General features: G+C 40.1%; 1 protein-coding gene across 5 annotated transcripts in view; it reads left to right on the top strand.

The window, feature by feature from the left end:
* The window catches only part of LOC109084894 (proteoglycan 4-like), a 92076-nt gene that overhangs the window by 36922 nt on the left and 31323 nt on the right, over positions 1-23831 (top strand). For 3 of the 5 annotated variants that reach the window (XM_042723201.1, XM_042723200.1, XM_042723203.1), the window contains one exon: positions 6596-6666. The gene's annotated coding sequence lies outside the window, so the exon portion shown is untranslated. Of the gene's footprint in view, positions 1-6592; positions 6667-23831 lie in introns of all 5 variants that reach the window. The other 2 variants (XM_042723202.1, XM_042723204.1) reach the window with 1 other exon arrangement.

The following is a 23831-nucleotide window of genomic DNA, read 5'->3' on the forward strand; positions in this document are numbered from 1 at the left end:
TTGCATTTCTGTTTTATTTGTTTGTTTTTACAAACTGAAGCACGTGTCAATTTTTTTTTTTTTTTTTTTTTCTCAGATTTGTGGTATGTCACATTCTTTCTGAGACCTTAAATTCTTTTTAGTTTGAAATATTCCTTTACAGTTTGAATCTAGGTTTTAATATTTGCCCAGCACACAAAATACACCATATGCTTTTCAGCAGTGATTTCACAGCTTAGCTTTTATCGTGTTCAGATTGATGTTAAAGTAATTCAAACTATACATAATAAACAGGTTGACGTGGCGGACAGAATAAAAGTGCAGAGTTTGAGCTGATTGTTGCTGTGAGGTGATGGACTGATACTGAACCTTATCTGTTTATTTCAGAGTGCTACTCATTCACTTCACGCTCACAAACAAGACCTCTTCCAGGGGGAGGGGGGGAGACTCTAAATATGAGGCCAAACTTCACGCTCACAAACAAGACTGAAAGAGCTAGTGAGGGATTGACCAAAGTCAGTGAGTAAGGACAAGATTAGGACTCTACATTAGCATGCTTGTCACATGGGCTGCTGACTCTAAATATGAGGCCAATTTGATGAAGAAAATGTGTTATTTTAGCTTGCTTCTACAAGTCTTTGAGCTCTTTAATTGTGCGTTGTGACTTGTGTTTGTTTGGACTTGTACTCGACTGCTGTACCGGGTGAGCTAACCTGCAAGTTTACTATATCAGAAAACAAATAAATATGGAGCTGGCTATGGACGCAAACAACAGTGCAAGTGTTTATTAATCAATATTGTGCCCTTATTATCATCATTTGTATGAAAAGGAATAAAAGTTGTTGGTGTTTCACTACAACTAGTGTTTATTTCAGCTGGAAACTGCAGTGAATTGGATGTATATTTTTGAAGTTTTGCAAGAAATGTGGGTAGATAGAGGCTCGTCTTTCCAATGAACCTGCGTTGGGTTTAGAAAAGCAGTAAGGCTCTTGAGGCCACGCAGTGTTTTGAATGTAGTCACAGCTAAAAGGTTTGCAGACTCTGCTGTACATCATACCTAACAACATCCTTTAGCTGTGACTACATTCATGCATCTTGTTGATGACAGGTGCTATTACTTTTCTAACCGATTTTGCCTGGCAGATGATAAAATGGGTAAAGAGGTGAGAATATTATGGAGACTTGAATATGGGCTCTTTTTTCTTGGGCTGGTAAGTATCCAACTAGCAACAACATTTTCTTCTTCATTTTACAAATCTAGTTATACAGTGCGCTGAAAATAATTTGGTGAAGGGTTTACTTTGAAACACTTCTGACTGCTAGAAAATGAAACAAATAATTACAAAGAAATGGCAAATGACATTGAATTAAACATGACATTATGAAGTACAGCAGAAAGGCTGAAATAATTTTTTTATAGTGTATGCATGGTATGCACAATTTCTGTATGCATGTTAACAGGATGATGTACTTTGTAAAACAGTTTCTTTAAAAAAAAGAAGTCTTTATTTACCTTTATTTTTATACTACTTGATACAATACAAATTGTTTCAAAGCTGCTTCACAGTAAAAAGAGGGAAAAAACTGAATCAATCATGGAAACTTAATCAAATATGAGATTCTATCATTATTCATTGACACTATTAGTGTCATTATTTAGCTCAAATAAGTTCAGTGTTTATTCAATTCAGTTCAATAACAGTCAAATAAGTTCAGTGTTTATTCAGTTCAGTTGTTGATGCTGCAAAATGCATTAATTATGATTAATTATGAAATGTTGAGGAGTCCTATACATTTGGCTCCCACAATGCAGTGCATTCATCTCTTAACTTCCATTTTGTGTCATTAATAAGCCCAAAATCCCATTTTATACCCAGTACTCTTATAGAATACTGTAAAAACAGCATGCAGTAGAATTTACATTGTTATAGAAAGCAGTGAGGACCTGTATAGTATGTGATTTTCAATGCCGTTCCCAGTGTCCCTAAAACAAATGTATATGTTATTTGGCTAAAGCAAGTGCAGCACCAGGTTTTTCAGAGTTTCGATGCATGACACCGGTGGCATTACATTGCTGTCCATCACACTCAACAGTCAGCTTGTTGACTGCATGTTTCTCAAACCTGACAGCATGCCTCCTCCGGGGCTCGGTTGAGCAGAGAAAAATACGCTTGCCAAAACTCTCAGACGTGTCCATTTCTAAAGCGTCCTGCCTCGCGGGTTGCCCATAAACTTTCACTGTCATGTTATCCATGAGCCTCTGTTTTTAGAAGCATGTGTATAAATGAGATGGGCAACAAGATTGCCTTCATCCTACACTTATAAACTGCTTGGATCGGCATCTTTCTTCGTAGATGCCCGTATTTATAAACTTCGTCAGCTTCAAAGTGTGCCGGAAAGCTTGTTTTACTCCGCGAGGTTGCCCAGGAGAGATTCACTGTTGCATTTCAAACAGCACTGAAACTGCCAACCAAGTGTTTTCCACAAAGACTTAATTGCTTCATTTTAGGCAAACTTTGCGGTGCATGGTTTTGTTCTTAGTTGAAAACGCTTGAAGCACGTACGGCTTTAGAAATGACTCAGACTAGCTTGTACAAATTAACATGCATGAAAAAAGTAAAAATTTGTTTGTGCTTGTAAAGACAAATGTTCTGAATCGGCTTGATGTAGAAATAAATCATTATGCATTAAAGTTATGAATATTTCAGATGCAAACCAAAATCACTGTTCAAAGAAAAGATCCTTGTTTGGGTAAATCAATGATGTTTAACCACTGGAAACACAAGATATGTGAAATTGCATTCTGCTACTTCCTCACAATGAAAACAATATAGTAGCAGAAAACAACAGAAAGAGGATAATGGCATAATTTTGTGTCATTACAATTGCTGTGATCAGTGCCCCATCAAAGATGATTAGTCTTTTTTTATAAAAATGCATTCAGGAATCTTTAGCACATGGAGTGGAGCCCTGCATTATGTGATTATGATGTGTAAATGGCTTCTCACTTAATTTTATTCTCTTGTTGGTTTTTAGTTTGTGTCTAAAGTCTCTTTTAAAGCACGTCACTTCACTCTGTAGTCATTAAATGTTTGCTTGCTTATGCTGAAGCTCTTTTGAATGTGCTTTGTCTGTTATTTTATTTCAAAAATGCTAACATCTTTGTTCCATTCTTATGAAATGAGAATTCAACAAGAGAAAGTGTAGGATGGAACTTAAAACTGAACATATTAAAATTCAAGCCAATGCTAAAATAATCCTGTTAGATAGATATTATAAATTGATGAATCATTCACATTAAGACCAGAAGCCATTTTATACAGTGTAGTGTCAAGTTTGATTGTTTTTTGACTTAAAGTTGTTGTTGTAATGTAATAACTGCTCATTCATCTCAGATTTGAGTAAAAACTGTATGAATCAACTGAGCACCAGTAAGTAAACCAGCATCGTGAAGACGTGAACATCTACTCTATGTATCTCAAACAGCTGTATTCAGTTAACCAGGAAAAGACCTTACACTCAAATCTCTCTCAGAGTAATTAACACTGAAAGGTCATCTCTGAGAACGGATCTAAGAACACTTGGGGTAATTGTCAGATGTTCTTGTGAAGTGTGTCATTAATCAATCTCCTGCCTCGTTTGGCTGTTGTCACCTCATTTTTTAATCGAGTAATGTTTTAAACTGGAAGGAAACTGTACGAAAAGTGATTTATATTGCAAAAATTGACACTTGTGATAGTGCACAAGTTGCCATTGTGATGCTACAGCACTGTGTAAAAGCAACTTTCCAATTTATGGACCTCTTGAGTGAATTACTTGAAAAACCCATTTTAGAACAACAGAATGCAGTAACTTTAAATTAGGGAACACTGTTCACTATTAACAAGTTGCTTACTAACATGCATATTACTAGAATGTTGGCTGTTTATTTGTACTTATAAAGCACATAGTAGTTGTATTGTTTGCTGACTTTGGTTTAAATTTCTCTGTTTGCTCACTATTGTTATTATTTCTTTATTTATTGAGGGGATGTTAAAAGCTCATCTTTTTATATTTGTTGATTTGTCACCATTCTTGTGATTTGTGTGTCAACTGTAAAGTATATGTGTCTATGTGCAACCTTCAGAAACTATATCCCAGATGTTTGTGTAAGAATTTGTTTTGAATACACCTTTATAAGCATTTAGGAAGCACAGTTGAATTTATATATTATTTCATGTCCTATAAAATTAACAGTAGTTGAGAGGACATAAAAATCTAAATGCATCAAGTTGTGTTTAATTTTTTAGAAGTTAAAGCAGCTCTCTTTAAAAACAGCAGTAGAATTTGAACTTTCCTTAATGTCTGTTACAAAAAGATTGTTTATCTCCTTCACTTTCAATCCCTATTAGTTTTCCAGAATGTCACTAAAGTAGGGAAACACAATTGACCAGATGCCATAATTCATTTATTAAAATGACAAAACATTTTAAATGAATAAGTAAAAGACTTTTTGGTCAATGCACCTTCAAATGTCCAGAAGCTCTAAGAGGCCAAGCATATATTTTTTTCCCCCTGTCTTTTCTCAGTATCAATTTAATTTCTTTCAGGTCATAACAAACGATTTCTCATGATGGATGAGACCTGACACTAAATTATAATGCTTGTTCTAATCTTAATGTGCAAAAGCACCACCAATTATGATTGATTGGCTTTTTTTGTTGGTTTATTTATATATTTATTTAGGATAAAGTGACTATATTTTATGTCAAATAGTTAAGTTCTTTTGCTTGGTATTTTCAGTTCAAAGGTCACAGCTTCTGGGGAATTACATCATAAGAGTTATTGATTATTTCTCCACATTCCTCTTTTATTTTGGCTATACTCTCACTTTATGACAATAGTAATGTACACACACACACACACACACACACACACACACACACACACACACACACACACACACACACACAGGAGCTGTGTTGTGTTGATGACAAATGACTAGGCTGTCCCCCAATGAACAAATTAAAGTGAGACTTTAAACAGGTTTTTATGAGAATGTTGCCTTGATTGTGTGTGTGTGTGTGTGTGTGTGTGTGTCTTTTAGATGCACTGAAGCATAGTCAGTCAATAATAAATTGTTTGCTCGTGAGAAGAATAAGGAGAGAGCAAGGCTGATGACCTTTAAAAACATTTTACTTTAATGTTAAAGCTGTCACTTTTGCAGTTATTACACAGTGGATGCAAATAGATAGATAGATAGATAGATAGTTAGATAGATAGATAGATAGATAGATAGATAGATAGATAGATACCCTATCTAAAATTCCCTAAACCTTACAATGAAATGTAAATATAAAAACCAAAAATATAAAAATAAAAGCTAAGTCATTATTAATAAATACGAGTTTTTAAGTAATACTAAAATAATACAGATACTGTTATTAGATATAAATAGAAAAAATAGAAATAAAGCTAAAATTTAGTTTGAAAAACACATGCTTAAAAACTTATATACAGAGTAGAAATGCTGCACTGGCAACTAATTTTATTAAATTTTAAGCTGAAGTACAAAATTTGCAAAAATCTAAAATAACAATGTATTAAAAAAATTTATTCTGATAAATGTAAAATGAAATTACAAATGGGACCCCTGTGAAAACGAGATGATGCGTCTCACACGGTTTATCCCAAAGAATAAATTTGTTGCAACAATTAAAACATAAAAATAAAAGTAATATTAATAATTACTACAGAAAATAGTGCTATAACAGGGATGAATGGATCGATGCATGTACGTCACAGATGAATGTTTTTATGTATAGTGCAGGCTATTCTAAATATAAAGCATGTTGGTTAAAAAAATAGATGAAAGATCTTCACATAAAGCATCTATGATTGATTCCCATCTGTGGATTATTTAAGCGCTGCTCGAGAGCCTCAGGATTACCATCAGCTCTTTAATTCCAGAAGCTGAGGAAGATTCCGGAAATCTGTGATGTGTAATTAGTCCCTTTTGTGTCGAGCTGCTAAATCAGGCTAGCATTGTTATCCTATGTGAGACTCAGGCAGTGTATGTGACACCTATACATGCGTGCATATAGTCTTCCTGCCACACGCTTTTACTTAGAGGCACCTGGTGTCTGTAATCATATGCACTGCTGTAATAAATGGTAAAAAAAAAGCTCTTAAAGGGGCTTCATGTGCAGAGAAAACTAATCCATGTTGACTTATTGAAGATAGCTGTACTACCTGCTTGTAAATTCAATACATGTATAATGCAAACTTGGCATTCTCAGAATATGCCTTCTGTCTCACATTCGCAATATATAAACACACACTAACGACAGTGTTTTAATTAAGCAGAAGCAGAATGATAGGATAGTCCTGTTAGCTGTGACTCACTCTTACATAACTGTCAGACACTCAGAAGGGTCATTCATCAAAGACACCATGAACATGAGCTGCTTTAACTGTGTTTGAATCAAACATACTTTACATACTAGGTTTGTGCAATAAAAAATCTGTGTTGTCTGTCAGCAATATCATGAAAGTCGTTAGGCTTTCTTTTATAGCGACATGCTCAAAGTTAAAAAAAAAAAAAACCTGCTTATTGTATTCTTGTGTGTTTCAGAAGCACTCGTACCGAACGGGACAGGACATTGAGAACTGTGGCACATGCAGAGACTGCGCCTGTATCATATACAGGTAAGACACCTTTATTTCCCATGTGTTTATTAGATTAGATTAGATTAGATTCAACTTTATTGTCATTGCACATGTAAGGTACAAGGCAAACAAAATGCAGTAAATGTGCAAAAATGCACAATTACATAAAGTATTTGCACAAACAAACTCAGTGGAAGTCATACTATAGAATGGAGTTTAAATAAATTGTCCATTTAGGTCTTAGTGTGCAGTTGTCACGACACGCACACAAACAGGTAGATCCAATTGCAGTATGTTTTATTAGGATAATCCAAATCTCATGGTCAGCCAGGCAAAGGTCACAATCCAGGTAAGCAGTCCAGAAACAAGAAACATAACCAACATCCGAGAACCACGACAAACCAGGGTGACATTCAACAAGGACTCCGTGACAATGACAGAACAACCGGGGTATTTATACACAGGGAAATGACAATGCTAACGGGGAATTGGTTGAGTGCAATGATAGATAACCACGGACAGCTGAGTGCAATGAGCAGTGATGAAACAGACAAGACTAAGGGAAATGCAGTTCTAAAGTGGGGTGACGATAAGGGGAAGTGAGACCTCTAGTGGCCACCCAGGGAGACACAGAACAGACACCGTGACACTACCCCCCCCTCTAAGGAGCAGCTACCAGATGCTCCTCAGAACAAAATAACCACAAAAACAAAGAGACCAGGAGGGAGGTGGACTGGTGGAGGCAGAACAGGGGGAGGGATGGCGGGCCAGGCCCGTGTAGGGGAACTGGGGACCGGCAGTGATGGCTCCCCTGGTAGCCCAGGTGGCTCGGTCAGATCAGGGGGCCATGGTGGACCCGAAAGTTCAGGGGACCACGAGGGACCAGGCAGTTCAGGTGGCCACGGTGGACCCGAAAGTTCAGGGGACCACGAGGGGCCAAGGCAGTTCAGGTGGCCACGGTGGATCAGTCCATTCTCGTTGTGCAGACGGCCAGGGAGGAATTCGCCATTTGAGTGGCCCGAACGGAACCTGCCAATCGGGGAGCCAGTAAGGAGCAGGCTGTGGCGATGGCCAGGTCACGGCATTGGGAACGGCATCGGGAACGGCCTCAGACAAGGGCACCGCCTCGGGAACGGCCTTGGACACGGGTATCGCCTCCGGAACCATCTCGGGCCCCGCATCGGCCTCCGGAACAGAGCATCGGGCACCGCCTCGGGAATGGCCTCAGGAAACGGCATCGGACAAGGACACCGCCTCGGGAACGACCTCGGCATCGGGCACCGCCTCGGGAACGGTCTCAGGAACGGCCTCAGGAATGGCCTCAGGAACGGCATTGGACAAGGACCCCGCCTCGGGAACGGCCTCGGCATCGGGCACCGCCTCGGGAATGGCCTCAGGAACGGCATCGGACAAGGACACCGCCTCGGGAATGGCCTCAGGAACGGCATCGGACAAGGACACCGCCTCGGGAAACGGCCTCGGCATCGGGCACCGCCTCGGGAACGGTCTCAGGAACGGCCTCAGGAACGGCATTGGACAAGGACACCGCCTCGGGAACGGCCTCGGGCACGACCTCGGGCTCCGCCTCGGGAACGGCCTCGGGCCCGACATCGGACAAGGACACCGCCTCGGGAACGACCTCGGCATCGGGCACCGCCTCGGGAACGGTCTCAGGAACGGCCTCAGGAACGGCATTGGACAAGGACCCCGCCTCGGGAACGACCTCGGCATCGGGCACCGCCTCAGGAACGGCCTCAGGAACGGCATTGGACATTGCATCGGGAACCGCCTCGGCCACCGCATCGGGCACCGCCTCGGCATCGGGCACCGCCTCGGCATCGGGACATAGCATCGGGGACCGCCTCGGGCCCGCCTCGGCATCGGGCACCGCCTCGGCATCGGGGGCACCGCATCGGGAACCGCCTCGGCATCGGGGATCGCCTCGGGCACCGCCTCGGCATCGGGCACCGCCTCGGCCTCGGGCACCGCCTCGGCATCGGACATTGCATCGGGAACCGCCTCGGCATCGGGCACCGCCTCGGCATCGGACATTGCATCGGGAACCGCCTCGGGAACGGCCTCGGCATCGGGCACCGCCTCGGCAACGGGCACCGCCTCGGGCACCGCCTCGGCATCGGGCACCGCCTCGGGCACCGCCTCGGCATCGGGCACCGCCTCGGCATCGGACATTGCATCGGGAACCACTCGGCCGATGCGGGGCACCGCCTCGGCATCGGGCACCGCCTCGGCATCGGACATTGCATCGGGAACCGCCTCGGGCACCGCCTCGGCATCGGGGACCGCCTCGGCATCGGGCACCGCCTCGGCATCGGACATTGCATCGGGAACCGCCTCGGCCACCGCATCGGGGGCACCGCCTCGGCATCGGGCACCGCCTCGGCATCGGACATTGCATCGGGCACCGCCTCGGCATCGGGCACCGCCTCGGCATCGGGCACCGCCCTGGCATCGGGGACCGCCTCGGGCACCGCCTCGGGAACGGCCTCGGCATCGGGCACCGCCTCGGGCACCGCCTCGGCATCGGGAACGGCCTCGGCATCGGGCACCGCCTCGGCAACGGGCACCGCCTCGGCAACGGGCACCGCCTCGGGCACCGCCTCGGCATCGGACATTGCATCGGGAACCGCCTCGGCCACCGCATCGGGCACCGCCTCGGCATCGGGCACCGCCTCGGCATCGGACATTGCATCGGGAACCGCCTCGGGCACCGCCTCGGCATCGGGCACCGCCTCGGCATCGGGCACCGCCCGGGCATCGGGGACCGCCTCGGGCACCGCCCTGGGCATCGGGCACCGCCTCGGCATCGGGAACGGCCTCGGCATCGGGAACGGCCTCGGCATCGGGCACCGCCTCGGGCACCGCCTCGGCATCGGGAACGGCCTCGGCATCGGGCACCCGCCTCGGGCACCGCCTCGGCATCGGACATTGCTTCGGGAACCGCCTCAGCCACCGCATCGGCATCGGGCACCGCCTCGGCATCGGACATTGCATCGGGAACCACCTCGGCATCGGGCACCGCCTCGGCATCGGGAACCGCCTCGGGAACCGCATCGGGCACCGCCTCGGCATCGGGCACCGCCTCGGCATCGGGCACCGCCTCGGCATCGGGCACCGCCTCGGGCACCGCCCTGGCATCGGGGACCGCCTCGGGCACCGCCCTGGCATCGGGCACCGCCTCGGCATCGGGCACCGCCTCGGCATCGGGCACCGCCTCTGGCACCGCATCGGCATCGGGCACCGCCTCTGGCACTGCCTCGGCCTCGTGCATAGCATCGGGAACCGCTTCTGTCTCGGCCACCTTCTCGGCCTCGGGCATTGCCTCAGGAACCGCCTCGGGCTCGGCATCGGGCACCGCCTCGGGAATGGCCTCGGCATCGGGCACCGCCTCGGGAACCTTGGACACCTCCACCTGGACGACCGCGGCCTGCTCGGGGAACGTCCTCCTGGACGGCAGCGGCCTGCTCGGGAACGTCCTCCTGGACGGCAGCGGCCTGCTCGGGAACGTCCTCCTGGACGGCAGCGGCCTGCTCGGGAACGTCCTCCTGGACGGCAGCGGCCTGCTCGGGAACGTCCTCCTGGACGGCAGCGGCCTGCTCGGGAACGTCCTCCGGGCTTTGAGGAACGGCTGACGCCTGTCTCCTCCTCCTGCGGCCTCTATGATGACATGCCGGTGGCTCCTTGACGGAAGACTCAGGCGTTGAGTCAACCATCTTGTCTGCCAACACAGGTGTAGATTCGACCCTCCTGTGCAGTGGTGCTGGGCTGGTGGTCATCTCGTGCTGTGGTGCTGGGCTGGCGGCCATCTTGTGCTGTGGCGCTGGGCTGGTGGCCATCTTGTGCTGTGGTGCTGAACTGGCGGCCATCTTGTGCTGTGGCGCCGGGCTGGCGGCCATCTTGTGCTGTGGCGCTGTGTTGGCGTCCATCTTGTGCTGTGGCGCTGGGCTGGCGGCCCTCTTCTCTGGAGACACAGGTGTGGTCGAAGTATCCCATTGAGCACGATGGCACAGGTAATGGGTAAATCCCCAAAAGTCTAGGATCTCCAGCCCCTTCATCTCCCATTGAGGTAAAGGGTCATCCAGACAGTTGTTAAAAAAGTCCTTCAGTGCTGCATCATTATAACCCATCCCGACCGCCATGGTCCAAAACAATTGCGCCAGGCCACCCACCTCACTCCCCCTTTGACGAAGGGCGGTTAAGTTCCGGAATCTCCCCCTCCGTTCCTCCATGGTGGCTGGGGAACCGATTCGAAATCCCATACCCGCTGGATCTAGGCATGACGGAGTCCTTCTGTCACGACACGCACACAAACAGGTAGATCCAATTGCAGTATGTTTTATTAGGATAATCCAAATCTCATGGTCAGCCAGGCAAAGGTCACAATCCAGGTAAGCAGTCCAGAAACAAGAAACATAACCAACATCCGAGAACCACGACAAACCAGGGGTGACATTCAACAAGGACTCCGTGACAATGACAGAACAACCGGGGTATTTATACACAGGGAAATGACAATGCTAACGGGGAATTGGCTGAGTGCAATGATTGATAACCACGGACAGCTGAGTGCAATGAGCAGTGATGAAACAGACAAGACTAAGGGAAATGCAGTTCTAAAGTGGGGTGACGATAAGGGGAAGTGAGACCTCTAGTGGCCACCCAGGGAGACACAGAACAGACACCGTGACAGCAGTAGTTTGTGGGAAGGCGTTTAGGGAAATATGCAACTGTCTGTGCTACATAGTGAGTTGACTGTTAAATATGAGCTCAACTATTAGTTTTTAAATTCTGGTGAATAATACATTAACATGAATAAAATGTGGTCTTTTAAACTTGTCTATGATGATACTATTGGTCTCAGGCAACAAGACACTTCACAGAACGATGCATAAGTTTGCAAAAATGGCAAAAATTAAGTAAAAATCAGCTGGTTCTAAACTGGTGTGTTCGTATACTGTGTGTGTGTGTGTGTGTGTGTGTGTGTGTGTGTGTGTCTGTGTGTGTGTGTGTGTATGTGGACAAAACACAGCTGTGCTGATAAACAGCCATATTGCACTGCTACTCATGTTATAATGCTCATATATAGACTGTCTAATATGCTATTTTGGTGCTCAAGAAACAAATATAATTACCAGTATTAAAAAACAATTGTGCTGCTTAGTATTTTTGTGCAAACCAGCATTGTCACGATTTTTTTTTTTTTTTGAAAAAAAAAAAAAAAAAAAAATTCTCTTTGTGACATTTTGAATGTCATTACTGTTACTTTTGATCATTTAAATGCATCCTTGCTGAATAAATTATCATTATTATAAAAACTGACCCCATACTTTGTAACTGTAGTGTATATATATTACATCTATATTAATTATTTTATTAATATAATATAATTTTTAATTGTCATATGTTATAAGCAAGAAAAAAATATGGCAAAAAAAAAAAAAAAAGTTTCCTAAAAATGTGTGTTTTCTTCCAAGAGCATCAAAACAGGTATAGGTACTAAACTCAAACCACTTGAGAACTATACGCTTTACACAATTTCTGTGAATCTGTCTCAGTTCACTTGGAAACAATATCATGTTTACAAGTTCCCAGTCTGCTACTATGAGGGCTTCCAAGGAAAAAATAGCTGCATTTGGCAAAGTCTGTGAGGTTTGTGTCATCGCGTCTTTGAAAGAAATTCAACAGTTTTGTTTGAGACAGTAGCAAGTAAACAAGCCAAGTGTCCTTGAGTGTGTCTTTATATTATTTGACTGCGCTTTTAGGCCTGTATCTGATTTACCTGCACCTAAACAAGTCATTGTACATAACAGTCAGACAGTCTTAAAATGAATGATTCTTGGCCAGAATGTGCTACAATGTGGATCAGACGGTCAAGAGTCTGGCTATGTGAGACTAAATCTAAATGAGTGTCTGGAAAGCAATGTTAGTTTGCCAATGCAATATATAAAGTTAGTAGAGCTTGTACAGCTGATTTCTTTTGGAAGAAAAACAACTGGATGAAATCTGTGGTGGTGTGTGTCGCAATCAAACAGATCTAGCAGGCAGACCTGATCAGCTGGGTGGCTGAAACCTCCAGGCGTGTGAATCAGTGTTCAGAGCGCTGAGGAAGATCCAGGTGGACATGCAGGAAGTTTCCTTCTCCCCATGAGCCCAAGGTATAATTGCCAGGGCTTACGTAACCTCCCCTACTGCACAAGGTCCTGAAATCAATAACAGTGGCCCACGTCACCACACATTTTCATCTGCTCCAGCCCAGAATGAAGGTGTGAATAACACTCCCAGAGGAGACCTGGAGAATCACAAACACATTTGCAAGCACACATATATGGGCGTATGTGGTTTGTTTGAATAAGGAAGGGGGCAGAGTGACAAAGAAGACAATAATGCTCACTAAAAGTCAATATTCGCAACCCATTTACCTTTTGTATGCTCTTAAAAATAAAGGATCCAAAAAGGGGTTTTGCAGTGATGCCTTAAAGAACCATTCTTTGGTTCCCCAAAGTACCTTTCAATGATATGTTCTTAGAAGAACCTTTTTTTCTTAGAACATTTTGTGGAATGGAAAGGTTCTTCACACTCCCATCACATCCCATTTTTATAACTAAAACCAAACTTATTTTAAAAATGAACAACCTAACTTACATTAGCGTGATAAAATCAACATAAAATGACATAAACCATGTTTGAAAACAAAATATTTAAAGTTAAATTAAATTATTTAGTTTGTCCCACATCCCATTAGATTACATGGAGAGGGTGGGGTTTATGACCTATACTGGGACCAGCCACCCGGGGGTGATCGAAAAACGATGGCTTCACTTTTGAGGACTAGTGCGGCACACTTGGGAAGAACTTGTAAAATTAGTAATTGATTTGATTGTGAAATATGGGTGTGAGAATGAAGCCAGGCAGTTGGAAAAGGCTGTTTGAAAAATGATGGAGCACAATAAAATCTGGATCATGTTTTAAGAATGTAAAGTGGAACAATTTTAATTTCATGTTGACCTTAACAAGATAAAAGCAGTTACTGTACACTTTACAGAGCTTATATCTGGGCTTATTTGAGGAGACTTTACTCATTTATGTTGATTTGAAGTATCAGCTTTGTCTCTGATGTTTCTCTTAAAATTCCTTGCAAGAAAAATAAAATACAAAAAATTACAAACGATAAAGAATAGCTACAAAATGAATGTGGCGTATAGAGCCCCAGATTATTTGGTCATGGATGAATTTGATAAGAAATGTTCAAGTTCATGCTGAGATCTTTTGAATGCACAGTTTAGTTTCTTGGCAAATCTGGGCACAGTCTGAGAGATTTTGTATGAAGCTCTAGTAGAGAGCTTAATTATTTTTAATTCGTAATAATTATTAAAACGCTAATGCATTATGTTTTTGAGCACAAATGCAATTAAATGCAATATGTTTTATGTGCATTTTAGTTTATATTACAGCGTATAAGCAGTTTTGCTACTGTCTTAATTCTAATCTAACCTGGCCCCTGAAGCAAAACCAGATGAGGAGACACATTTTTTTATATATATAGGAGATGTCGTTTGTCATTTTTGTTTCCTGCAAGTATTGTATCATCCTATAGACAGCACCAGATGCACATATGCTGGACTTTTAAGGCCGTCTGTACTAGAATCAGTTAACAGGACAGGAGATTGTTCAGTATGATGAGTGCTGGCAGCCTAGCATTGAGGATGGGGATCCACGTCTGTGAGCTCAAAAGCACAGAAACAGATGAGCTGAGAGTGAGACGGAGAGGTAGAGAGTTGCCAGGTCCCTGCTGAGATCCCAGGAAGAAAGAGAGAGACAAAAAAGGAACACGTCCAAGTCTGAGTGCGAATCCATCTGTGGGGGGAAATGAAAGCGAACCTGTGCTTCAAGAGCCACTGACTGAGAGACGCAGGTATGGAGGAAGAAAACGAGAGATGGAAAGGATGAATTTAGAGAGATTACAGAGGATGATCTAAATATTAATGTTGTGTGCTAGTGTTGGGGTTTCCTGTCATGTGTGGGTCGCCTCGGCTTACCACGGCGGAAGACTTGGGCATGAGCGGCTCTGTGAGTGGAATTCAGGGGCTTAGGCCTGACATATGAAATAATAGTAATATTTTGAAATAGAACAGTTTATTGAACCTATATATAAAAGAAATATGTTTTTTGTCAACTATTATAATTCATACATAAATCATATAAATCACCAACATTTCAGTCAGAAGCCTAAACTGAGCAAAAATACACAATTAGGTGCTGATTTGGTGCTGCCAAAAAAATTCAGAGAGCTTGTAATGTAAATCAATGAGATCATAACAGTATACAGTAGCAGACTACTTACATAAAATATCAGTTGTCACTCTATATCTCTCAATAATACTGTCTTAGTAAGATGATATTTAATTGCTTAGATTTATGATCCGAAACGCTGTAGTTTTAAAACATAAAGCAAAACAGTGATGATTGAGAGATGAATAAATTCCCCATAAAGAGAGAGTTTAAATAAGTTCCCCAAAAGTCTGATGATCATATTTGATACTTGAACCTGATTGTTTTATCATTTTTTTTTAATCATGTTTAGATACCCTAGAAATTTATCAAATGTGACCCTGGACCACAAAACCAGTCTTAAGTGTCAATTTTTTTAAATTGAGATTTATATATCATCTGAAAGCTGAATAAATAAGCTTTCCTCTGATGTATGATTTATTAGGATCGGACAAGAGATAAAACTGGAATCTGGAATCTGAGGGTGCAAAAAAAATCAAAATACTGAGAAAATCGCCTTTGAAGTTGTCCAGATGAATTCTTAGCAATGCATATTACTAATCAAAAATTATGTTTTGATATATTTACTGTAGGAAATTTACAAAATATCATGATCTTAACTTAATATATGATTTTTAGCATAAATGAAAAATCGATAAATGTGACCCATATAAGTTTTTTTTTTTTTTTTTTTTTGGCTATTGCTACAAATATATGGAGGAATTATTTGGTCAGATTATAAACTAAAAGTCTAAAACTAAAAGTCTTAAACCAAAACTAAAAATCTAAATTTGAAACTTAAAGTCCAAGTCAAAAATTTATCTGGTATTTAGGATTGGGCATTTGGTATTTAGGATAGGGCATTTTGTATTTAGGATTGGGCATTTTGTATTTAGGATTGGGCATTTTCTATTTAGGGTTGGGCATTTGGTATTTAGGATTGGGCATTTTCTATTTAGGGTTGGGCATTTGTTCATTTAGCCATTTAGGATTTAGGATTGGGCATTTGGGGATTTAGGATTGTGAATTTGGTATTTAGGATTGGGCATTTAATCATTTAGCCATTTAGGATTGAGGATTGGGCATTTGAAGATTGAGGATTGGGCATTTGAGGATTGAGGATTGAGGAGTGTATGCAAATTAGGAGGCGTGGCCCAAATAGGCTGGGTTTGAAATGGCTGGTGCGCAGAGGCACCTTATGGACAGCAGAGGGAGCTCCCAGTGCTAAGGAGCACACTGTAATGAAGCCAAACAGAGCGAGTGAGCGGCTTGAGCGAGGACTGTGTGAGAACTTCAACTTAATGACAGCTTTGTAACATCTGTGGCCTCAAACCGAGCGTACAACTGATGCTTGCGCGCGTGGTAAATCACCTCCGCGAGATGAAAACAAAATCGCACGCGAGGAAACGGGAGCCCGCGAGCTCATTTCAAACTTTCGAAAGGGACCATTAAAAGACTATGAAAAAATCTACAGTATTTAACTCATGTTGCGTTTTTTGTGAATATTGTTGCAAATTTCATTATTAACCATTAACCATTATTAATGCTTTCAAATGACTCAAAGGTTTTAAAAATATAGTGCACAATCATATTGACTATTTCTGTGATGCAAATCATCATACAGAAAGTAGACAATATGGGTGAGCAAATGACTTTAAGAAGAACATTTATAATGTTATAGAACGTTTTCTCATGGCATTTTAAGCTACATACTTTATGTTGATTGAAAGCATGACTTTTGACCTTTTGGCACATTCGAGACTCTGTCTTTTGTACAATTCATTTTAGTTTTAGCTCCAGTAAAACTGAAAAAACAATTTCATAACCCTAAAAAAAAAAAAAAAAAGTTAGCTGATTTTTAAATGGTATAAGTTGGTTTAGCTGATCTTCTAACTAACACATCCAAACTGTTGTTAACATGGTTCAGCTGGTCGTTCAGCTGCAGTGTGACCAAAACCCAGTTAAAACCATCACAACATTCCAGTTTTTAGCCAAGTTGAGTGACAGAGTAACAACCTTAGCCTGGTTTAATATGTTGTTTTTAGCAGGGAAAATGATTCCTAATGCATGCAATATATATTTTTTTAAACTGCATCATATTCCAATATTACATCAGAAGTGCATCCTATAAGTACCTGGAGATCATAGGCTAAGCCCAGTTATCTGCTGACCCTAGAACTGTCTGGACCATGTTTATCTTGCACTGAGTCTTCAGTGCAACTGATGGTGTGAGAGACTCAATAGAGAGTATTACAGAGAAAATGTGAGAAGTGGACAAGAGCCGAGCTGCTTGTGTGAGTGTGAGGGGAAAACACCAACTTCCTGTTATTAAATCATAATAATGTCTTTTCATGTTGCATCCTCCATGAACTGAGCAAGAAGATAAAGGAAGATGATTTAGTACAGGATAAAGGCTTTGCACATTGTGATTTTTGGGTCTCCTGATGCTAGTCACGTTTTAGGTTTTTGGAAGGTTTAATCTGTGGAAAGGTTATGATGAAGGAGTGAAGATAACTGGTAGAGATGTTCACAGGTTTTCTCATTGTCTCAGTTTGTCAGATTAATAGACTGCTATAGCTTAAGATGTAATGATACTAGCTTTACTGCTGTATTAAATCAGTTTTTGCTTGCCTCTAGACATGATGCGAAAACACCCATCTTGTATAGGCATTTGTGTGAACATAGTTTGTCTTAAGTAAATGTAGAAAAATAGAAACAGTGCTTTAAGTTATATACATTTCCCTCAGCCCTAAAACGCAATGCAGTGCGTAATTCAAAATATGGATGAAACAGCTGTGAAAAATCAATGCAGAAAAACCCTTCATAATAACACAATACATTTGCTGCTATTTTTAGACTTTTATTAGATGAGACAAAAAAATCAGATATAAAATTCAGTTGATTATTGTTGTTTAGATATACAGCTGTGAAGTTTTACAAGTATGCTCAAGGATACTATTAAATGTATATATTTAATATTATATACTAAATATTATTAACACTAATGAATATATTATTAAAACTAATATATATATATATATATATATATATATATATATATATATATATATATTATATATATTAATTTTGTCATTATGTTAATTAGTTTTAATAATATTTATTATATTACATCAAATATATAATATTTATTAGTTTACTTAACAGTTACTTATAAAACTTCACAGCTACAGTATATTAACTTTATCTGAATATGATATTACTTTTTCACTTGCTTATTTCAGTTTTTTTCTCCCTTTCATTAGTTTTAATATTTTATGTTATATTAAATATATCATACAGTTTGCTAGAACCATTACTTGTAAAAACTTATTTTAAAAGTACAATAGGTATTTTGAGTTCAATTTTGTTATTCTATGCATTTAAAATACTTAAATATTATTATTTTATCCTATCTTATACTATACTATACTGATTTGTAAGAAATTCTATCATAATTAATACTTTTTAGATTGGATTTTTAAATGGATTACATTCAGTTGCATCATTTCTATTGTATCAAAATTGCACAACTGATCGTGAAAATGCACTGGCATTGCTATCGACTACCGAATTCATGAAAGTGTGTATCAATAGCACAAGTTTGTTTCAATTTGTCGTACTGTTTATACGCAAAAATTTACTTTGGCATACATATGATACGCAATGGGTAGGATTAGGGTTGTGGAGTAGATGCGTATCATATGTGCACGATCATATGCACGGCAACAAATTTGTATCATACAGTATGCACTCAAAAACTGCGTATCATATGCATGCCAACAACTTTGTATCATATGCACACAAAAACTGCGCCAAAGTAATTTTTTGCATATCACTACCACAATATTCTGTTTTTATTTGGTGTACTATTTATACGCATTTAATGAGACTGGGCTTCATAAACCCTGTGAAAATCTTTTTTTCCTTCATGAATTATGATGATTTCCTAAAACTCTGGCCCATTTCTCCATTAGAAATGCACTTCCCCACAGATATACATAGACTTTATTTATTTAATATTTATGGTGCTCTTGCCACATATTAATAAACAGGTTCAAATGTATGGTAGGCTGCTGCATTACTACAATAAATGCAATTGTGGAGTGACAGGCGGAAAAAAAAACTTATAGACTCTTCCATTTAGGAGTCTATATGAGCGCTCCGGGCCCCTGGAGTCCATATACAGCAGGCTAATCAGATTCCAGAGGGGACGGAGCACAGAATGAAACCTGCTCCTGCCTCTCATTGTCCAAAGCCTCAGGGAGAGAGATTTGTATGAGGTACCTGGTGACAGACTGCCTCATTTCAGCCCAGCTTCGCTCATGGTCAGACACGACTTTCCTTCTCAGCCTCATCCACGGTGCTTCACGTGCTGAATCGGAAATGTGTCATTTATCTAGAGTAGCTCCCGAAAGGGTAGAGTCACTTAAACGGACACCGAATGATGCTGTTTACAGATTGACTTGTGGCTTGTACATTCGAAACACATTCAGATATATGGGTTATCTCATTCTCACGGCTATATCAATATCTTCTGAAGGCCTTTAAATGACAAGGGTTAAATGAATGAAGCCTCTTTTCCAACAGTTTGACCGTTCAACTTTGCATTTCTTATTTACTAACAGCTTGCAAACCAATTTCAACTATAGGCACTAACTGCACTGGAATTGCACTGTGAGCATTTAGATTAACTCATTGTCTTTCTTTTCTTGGCAAACACACTTAATTTCTACTGTATTTAAATTAGGCTTTATAGTATGTTATATCTACAGTACGTATATATTGTAGAATGCACTGTATTCAGCTCTGTTCATTTATGTTTTATTATTAGTGTTTGCGGAAAACAGGATTTTTTAGTATGCATTTTGTGGTGATCTTGGGATTAGTTTATCAAATGATATGAAAGAACATTGTATTGTGCATATATGCAGACACATGCTTTGGAGCTTTACATACATGAAGAAGATTTTTTTTAAAGAAATTAATGCTAAATATTATTTAAAAATAATTTTATCATTTCTATTCATATTTAACATTATCATATTTACAGTGCATGATTATTTTGTATTAAATATATGAAATGTTATATGTATAGCCTATATTGGAGTTCTGAAATGACTGCGGCAGAACTCATGAGTGAATGTTACGTATGTACAGGACCACACGTTTATAATGTGTCAGTCAAGTATCAGCATCAGCTTTTGCGTACTTGCATATGTATTCTGGTCTATGGTCCATTAACAAAATCCCTGTAATGATGTAAAAGTCTCTCTCTCCGTCTTTCTCCATGTGTGACTAAGTGGTCTATATGTGATGCTTGTTGCCACGGGGCAAAGATATGCTCATGCCACGTCTGAGAGGAAGAGGAAGCCATGGCGGAGAATGGTAAATGTCTGCTCTGCTCTCAGCTCGTTCGCTTATTCGCTCTCCTGACGGCACTCCTGCAGTGAAATATTAATCTGCATCAAATATTCAATACCTAGTAAAAGTTTTAAACAAGTGATAATGAAGGTGAAGGGGAGAAAATGCCTCGTGAGGAGAAGCGGTGGGCCGTGCACGGCAGTGAGTGTTTATTACATGTAAAGCAGGGAATGGAAGGCAAAAGCCAAAGAGAAAGATAGACACAACTACCGTAGTGAGGGGAATTTGAGCAAGATATGGCAGCTCTGTTACAAAACCTAGTAAGCTGCCTGTGGTTTATCTTCTTGGATGGCATTTTAACTGAAATGAAACCTCGTATGTGAATTATTTGGAATGCACTACAGCTGGGTTGAAAAATTTGACTTGAACTGATTACAACCTACAAGAAGTTAAACCAGAATTTATTAAAATGCAATTCACAGTAATTCAACACAGGTAGTGCAATAATACATTTATTAATATCATTATCATTGTTAGTAGTAGTAGTATTTAAAAAATTGTGGATATAGGATTCACTTTAAAACCGTTTCACTCTGAAGTTGCTAGTAAATTTTATTGTAGTTAACTAAAACTGTGAAATACTTTGAAATACAATCAACTTTAGCTAAAAAAAATACAAAAATATAAAATTTCTTATTTTATTTTTGTTTGATGTACTAAAATAACTTAAACTAAAATTGAAATAGAAATTAATAAAAGCTACATAGTCATTAAAAAATAAAAGCAATTAAAAGTGACAAAAATACTAGTACAATTAAAATGAAAAACATAAAATAAAAATAATTTTTATATAAAAACTACAAAAATTTGATTCCAATAGAGTTTTATGTTAACATGTTGCTAAGTAAATGATGTTATATTCAAATACTTTCCAATATTTATTGAAATCTATGTATATTTATACTTAATATTTCTCTATGATCGCATTCTATATGAATTATACTGTATATGCTGCCTTTGAATTTAGCCAAAAGAAGGTTTCTTATAAGACTTTGTGTCTGTGATGCTTCAAAATGTGATTTAGTTAGGCAGAATTTTGGAGCAGAGCTTGTATTTAATATGATGTGCATGAAATCAGTGCTGTGAAAAGTTAATCTGAGTATTTGTTCACTTGACAGATAATGGCATAAAGCATGAGTTGACACAAGTCTTTATGACATATTAAACAAACTCTAATTCATTCCCTAATAGCCTTGTTTTAGTTTTTATCATATTAAATATGCCATCTAGCCTTGATTAACGTCTGTATGGCTTATAAGAACATTTTAATTTTGTCTTCTGTTTGACATAGCAACGGTATTTCAGCAGGCTGGACAGCAGGAGTGTGTGTGTGTGTGTGTGTGTGTGTGTGTGTGTGTGTGTGTGTGTGTGTGTGTGTGTAAGCGAGAGAGAAAGAGGGAATATTTGAGTACTTTATGAAAGGTGAATCTGAGATGGGAATGTAAGAACACTAGAGAAGCATTCAAACTCTAATGCCAGAAGCCTCTTACTTCTCCAAAAGTGTACAATTAGAATTCCCCTGTAGAGAGAGAAACTCTGCAGCGGTTGCAGCAGGATTTGTGGCATTGTGCCACAGTCTGAAGGATAGGGAGTTCTGGAGCACTGCATCTAAACTTCATCTGCAGATGTTCTTCGTGGAATGCTGGTACGATGGCATTTGGGCTCTTAGGTTATACTTAAAAGTGTCACTGTCAGGGGTACACATACATTTTTTAATCTGGTTTTCAAGAGATCACCTGGAGATTTGGTTTTTGTCCTCACACTACACATAGTGTGACCCATTAAATCTAACTATAAAGTGAGTGTTAAATAAAAATATAGTTATTTTTATATTATATAATTATTAAATATAATTATCTTATTAAATTAAATTAAATTACTTGGGAAAAAACTTACTTTTATGAATTTAATTTGTTAAAACTTTTGATGCCCGCATAAGATTGTAAAGACTGAATTAAAAATGAATGAATTAAAAAAATAATTCAAACAATTCAATAATTTAAACAGTAAAACATTTTTCAAAAACTAATAAATAATTTAAAAAGATTTAAATCATTAAACAATTATAAAAAAAAAAAAAAAATGCAATGTTTTAAAACCCATTTTAAAACTCAAGAGATTCCTAAATCTCCAGTCCTACAGACCGTAATGAGTTATGTTTATTTGTGGGCAGATTCTTGTATATTCTTGTACATTCTTAAGATTTTTTTGGAGGGATTCAGCAACCTATATTAGCAGAAAACTAGAGTACATGATAGAAATGTGTGTATTTGATGCGTTTTTTTCATTTGGTCATTTTGGTGAGTAAAGAACAATACATTATGCAGTTTTTTTTTTTTTAGGAAAATACAAACTCATTTTATAAATTACTTCACACATAAACCTTTTGAAACAAACTTTAAAAAGTGCTGAAAACGTTTTAAAAGCACTGAAATTTGTGACTTTTCTTCTTTTTTTTGGCAGCTAATGCTATTTCTCTTGCTCTTGTGGCACTGAAAAAAAAGAAAAGAAATGTGAGCCAGTTTTGCCAGCAGTATAACCAGAAGTGTACAGTAACCACAAGTATAGTTTGATGTTTTTGTGTTAATTTGGAACAGTCTATCACAGTATATGCTCTTTCTTTTCTGTGACGATGATTTCAGCTTAAATCAGTATTAAATGTCATTTTTTATTGGGTAAGTAATAAGTGTATACAGTCTGTTTTTCTTATCTTTTTTTTTCTTTTTTTTTGATGATGACTAATAGAACTACTGAAATCAAACATCACTACAGTGAATTGTACAGCTCTGCATGTATCTGTCTGTGCATCTCAAGGCTTTGTGGACTTGCTCATCTTCTCACCACTTTGATTTCCTAACCAGAGGCGAATGAATCTGATTGCTTTGCCTGACCCTTTCTACCTACACTCTGAAAGATGTACGTGTGTGTGTGGACGGAGGGGACAAAGCAAAGGTCACTGAACTGTGTGTGCGACTCGTCCCGTAATCCATCCTCCCTCTTCAGACCAGCGGAGGAAAACACTAGTGAAAGGGATGAGAGAAATAGGAAAGGTTCTTTGCATGTTCACCGTCACCTCGAGGAAAGCAGCATCAGACTGTAGCTCAGATGGTAAAGGGACTGTGGGGGAAGACGCTAGAAAGTGAGAGAGGAAGCCGGAGATATTTATACACAACCAACACACACACACACACACACACACACACACACACACACACACACACATAGTTTAGCCGCTCAAAGGGTTGATCCCATATGAATTTTCTTCTTGCTCTTTTTGCTCAGCACTTTTAATTACTCAGCAGAGAGATGTTATTACGCTTGGCTAATAGACAACCTATACTAATGTGAGCGTGTGTGTGTTTTAACAGAGTTCACGATTACTGCCTCGAGCCTTATATTTGATTAGCTATTGAATCGCTCAATTCAGAACTGACTGAGAGCAAATGCAACAAACGATGCACCTTCAGGGTCCAATCAATCAATTGATAAAAGGCGTC

This window comes from Cyprinus carpio, chromosome B5 (assembly GCF_018340385.1).
Source record: "Cyprinus carpio isolate SPL01 chromosome B5, ASM1834038v1, whole genome shotgun sequence".
NCBI classification, from domain to species: domain Eukaryota; kingdom Metazoa; phylum Chordata; class Actinopteri; order Cypriniformes; family Cyprinidae; genus Cyprinus; species Cyprinus carpio.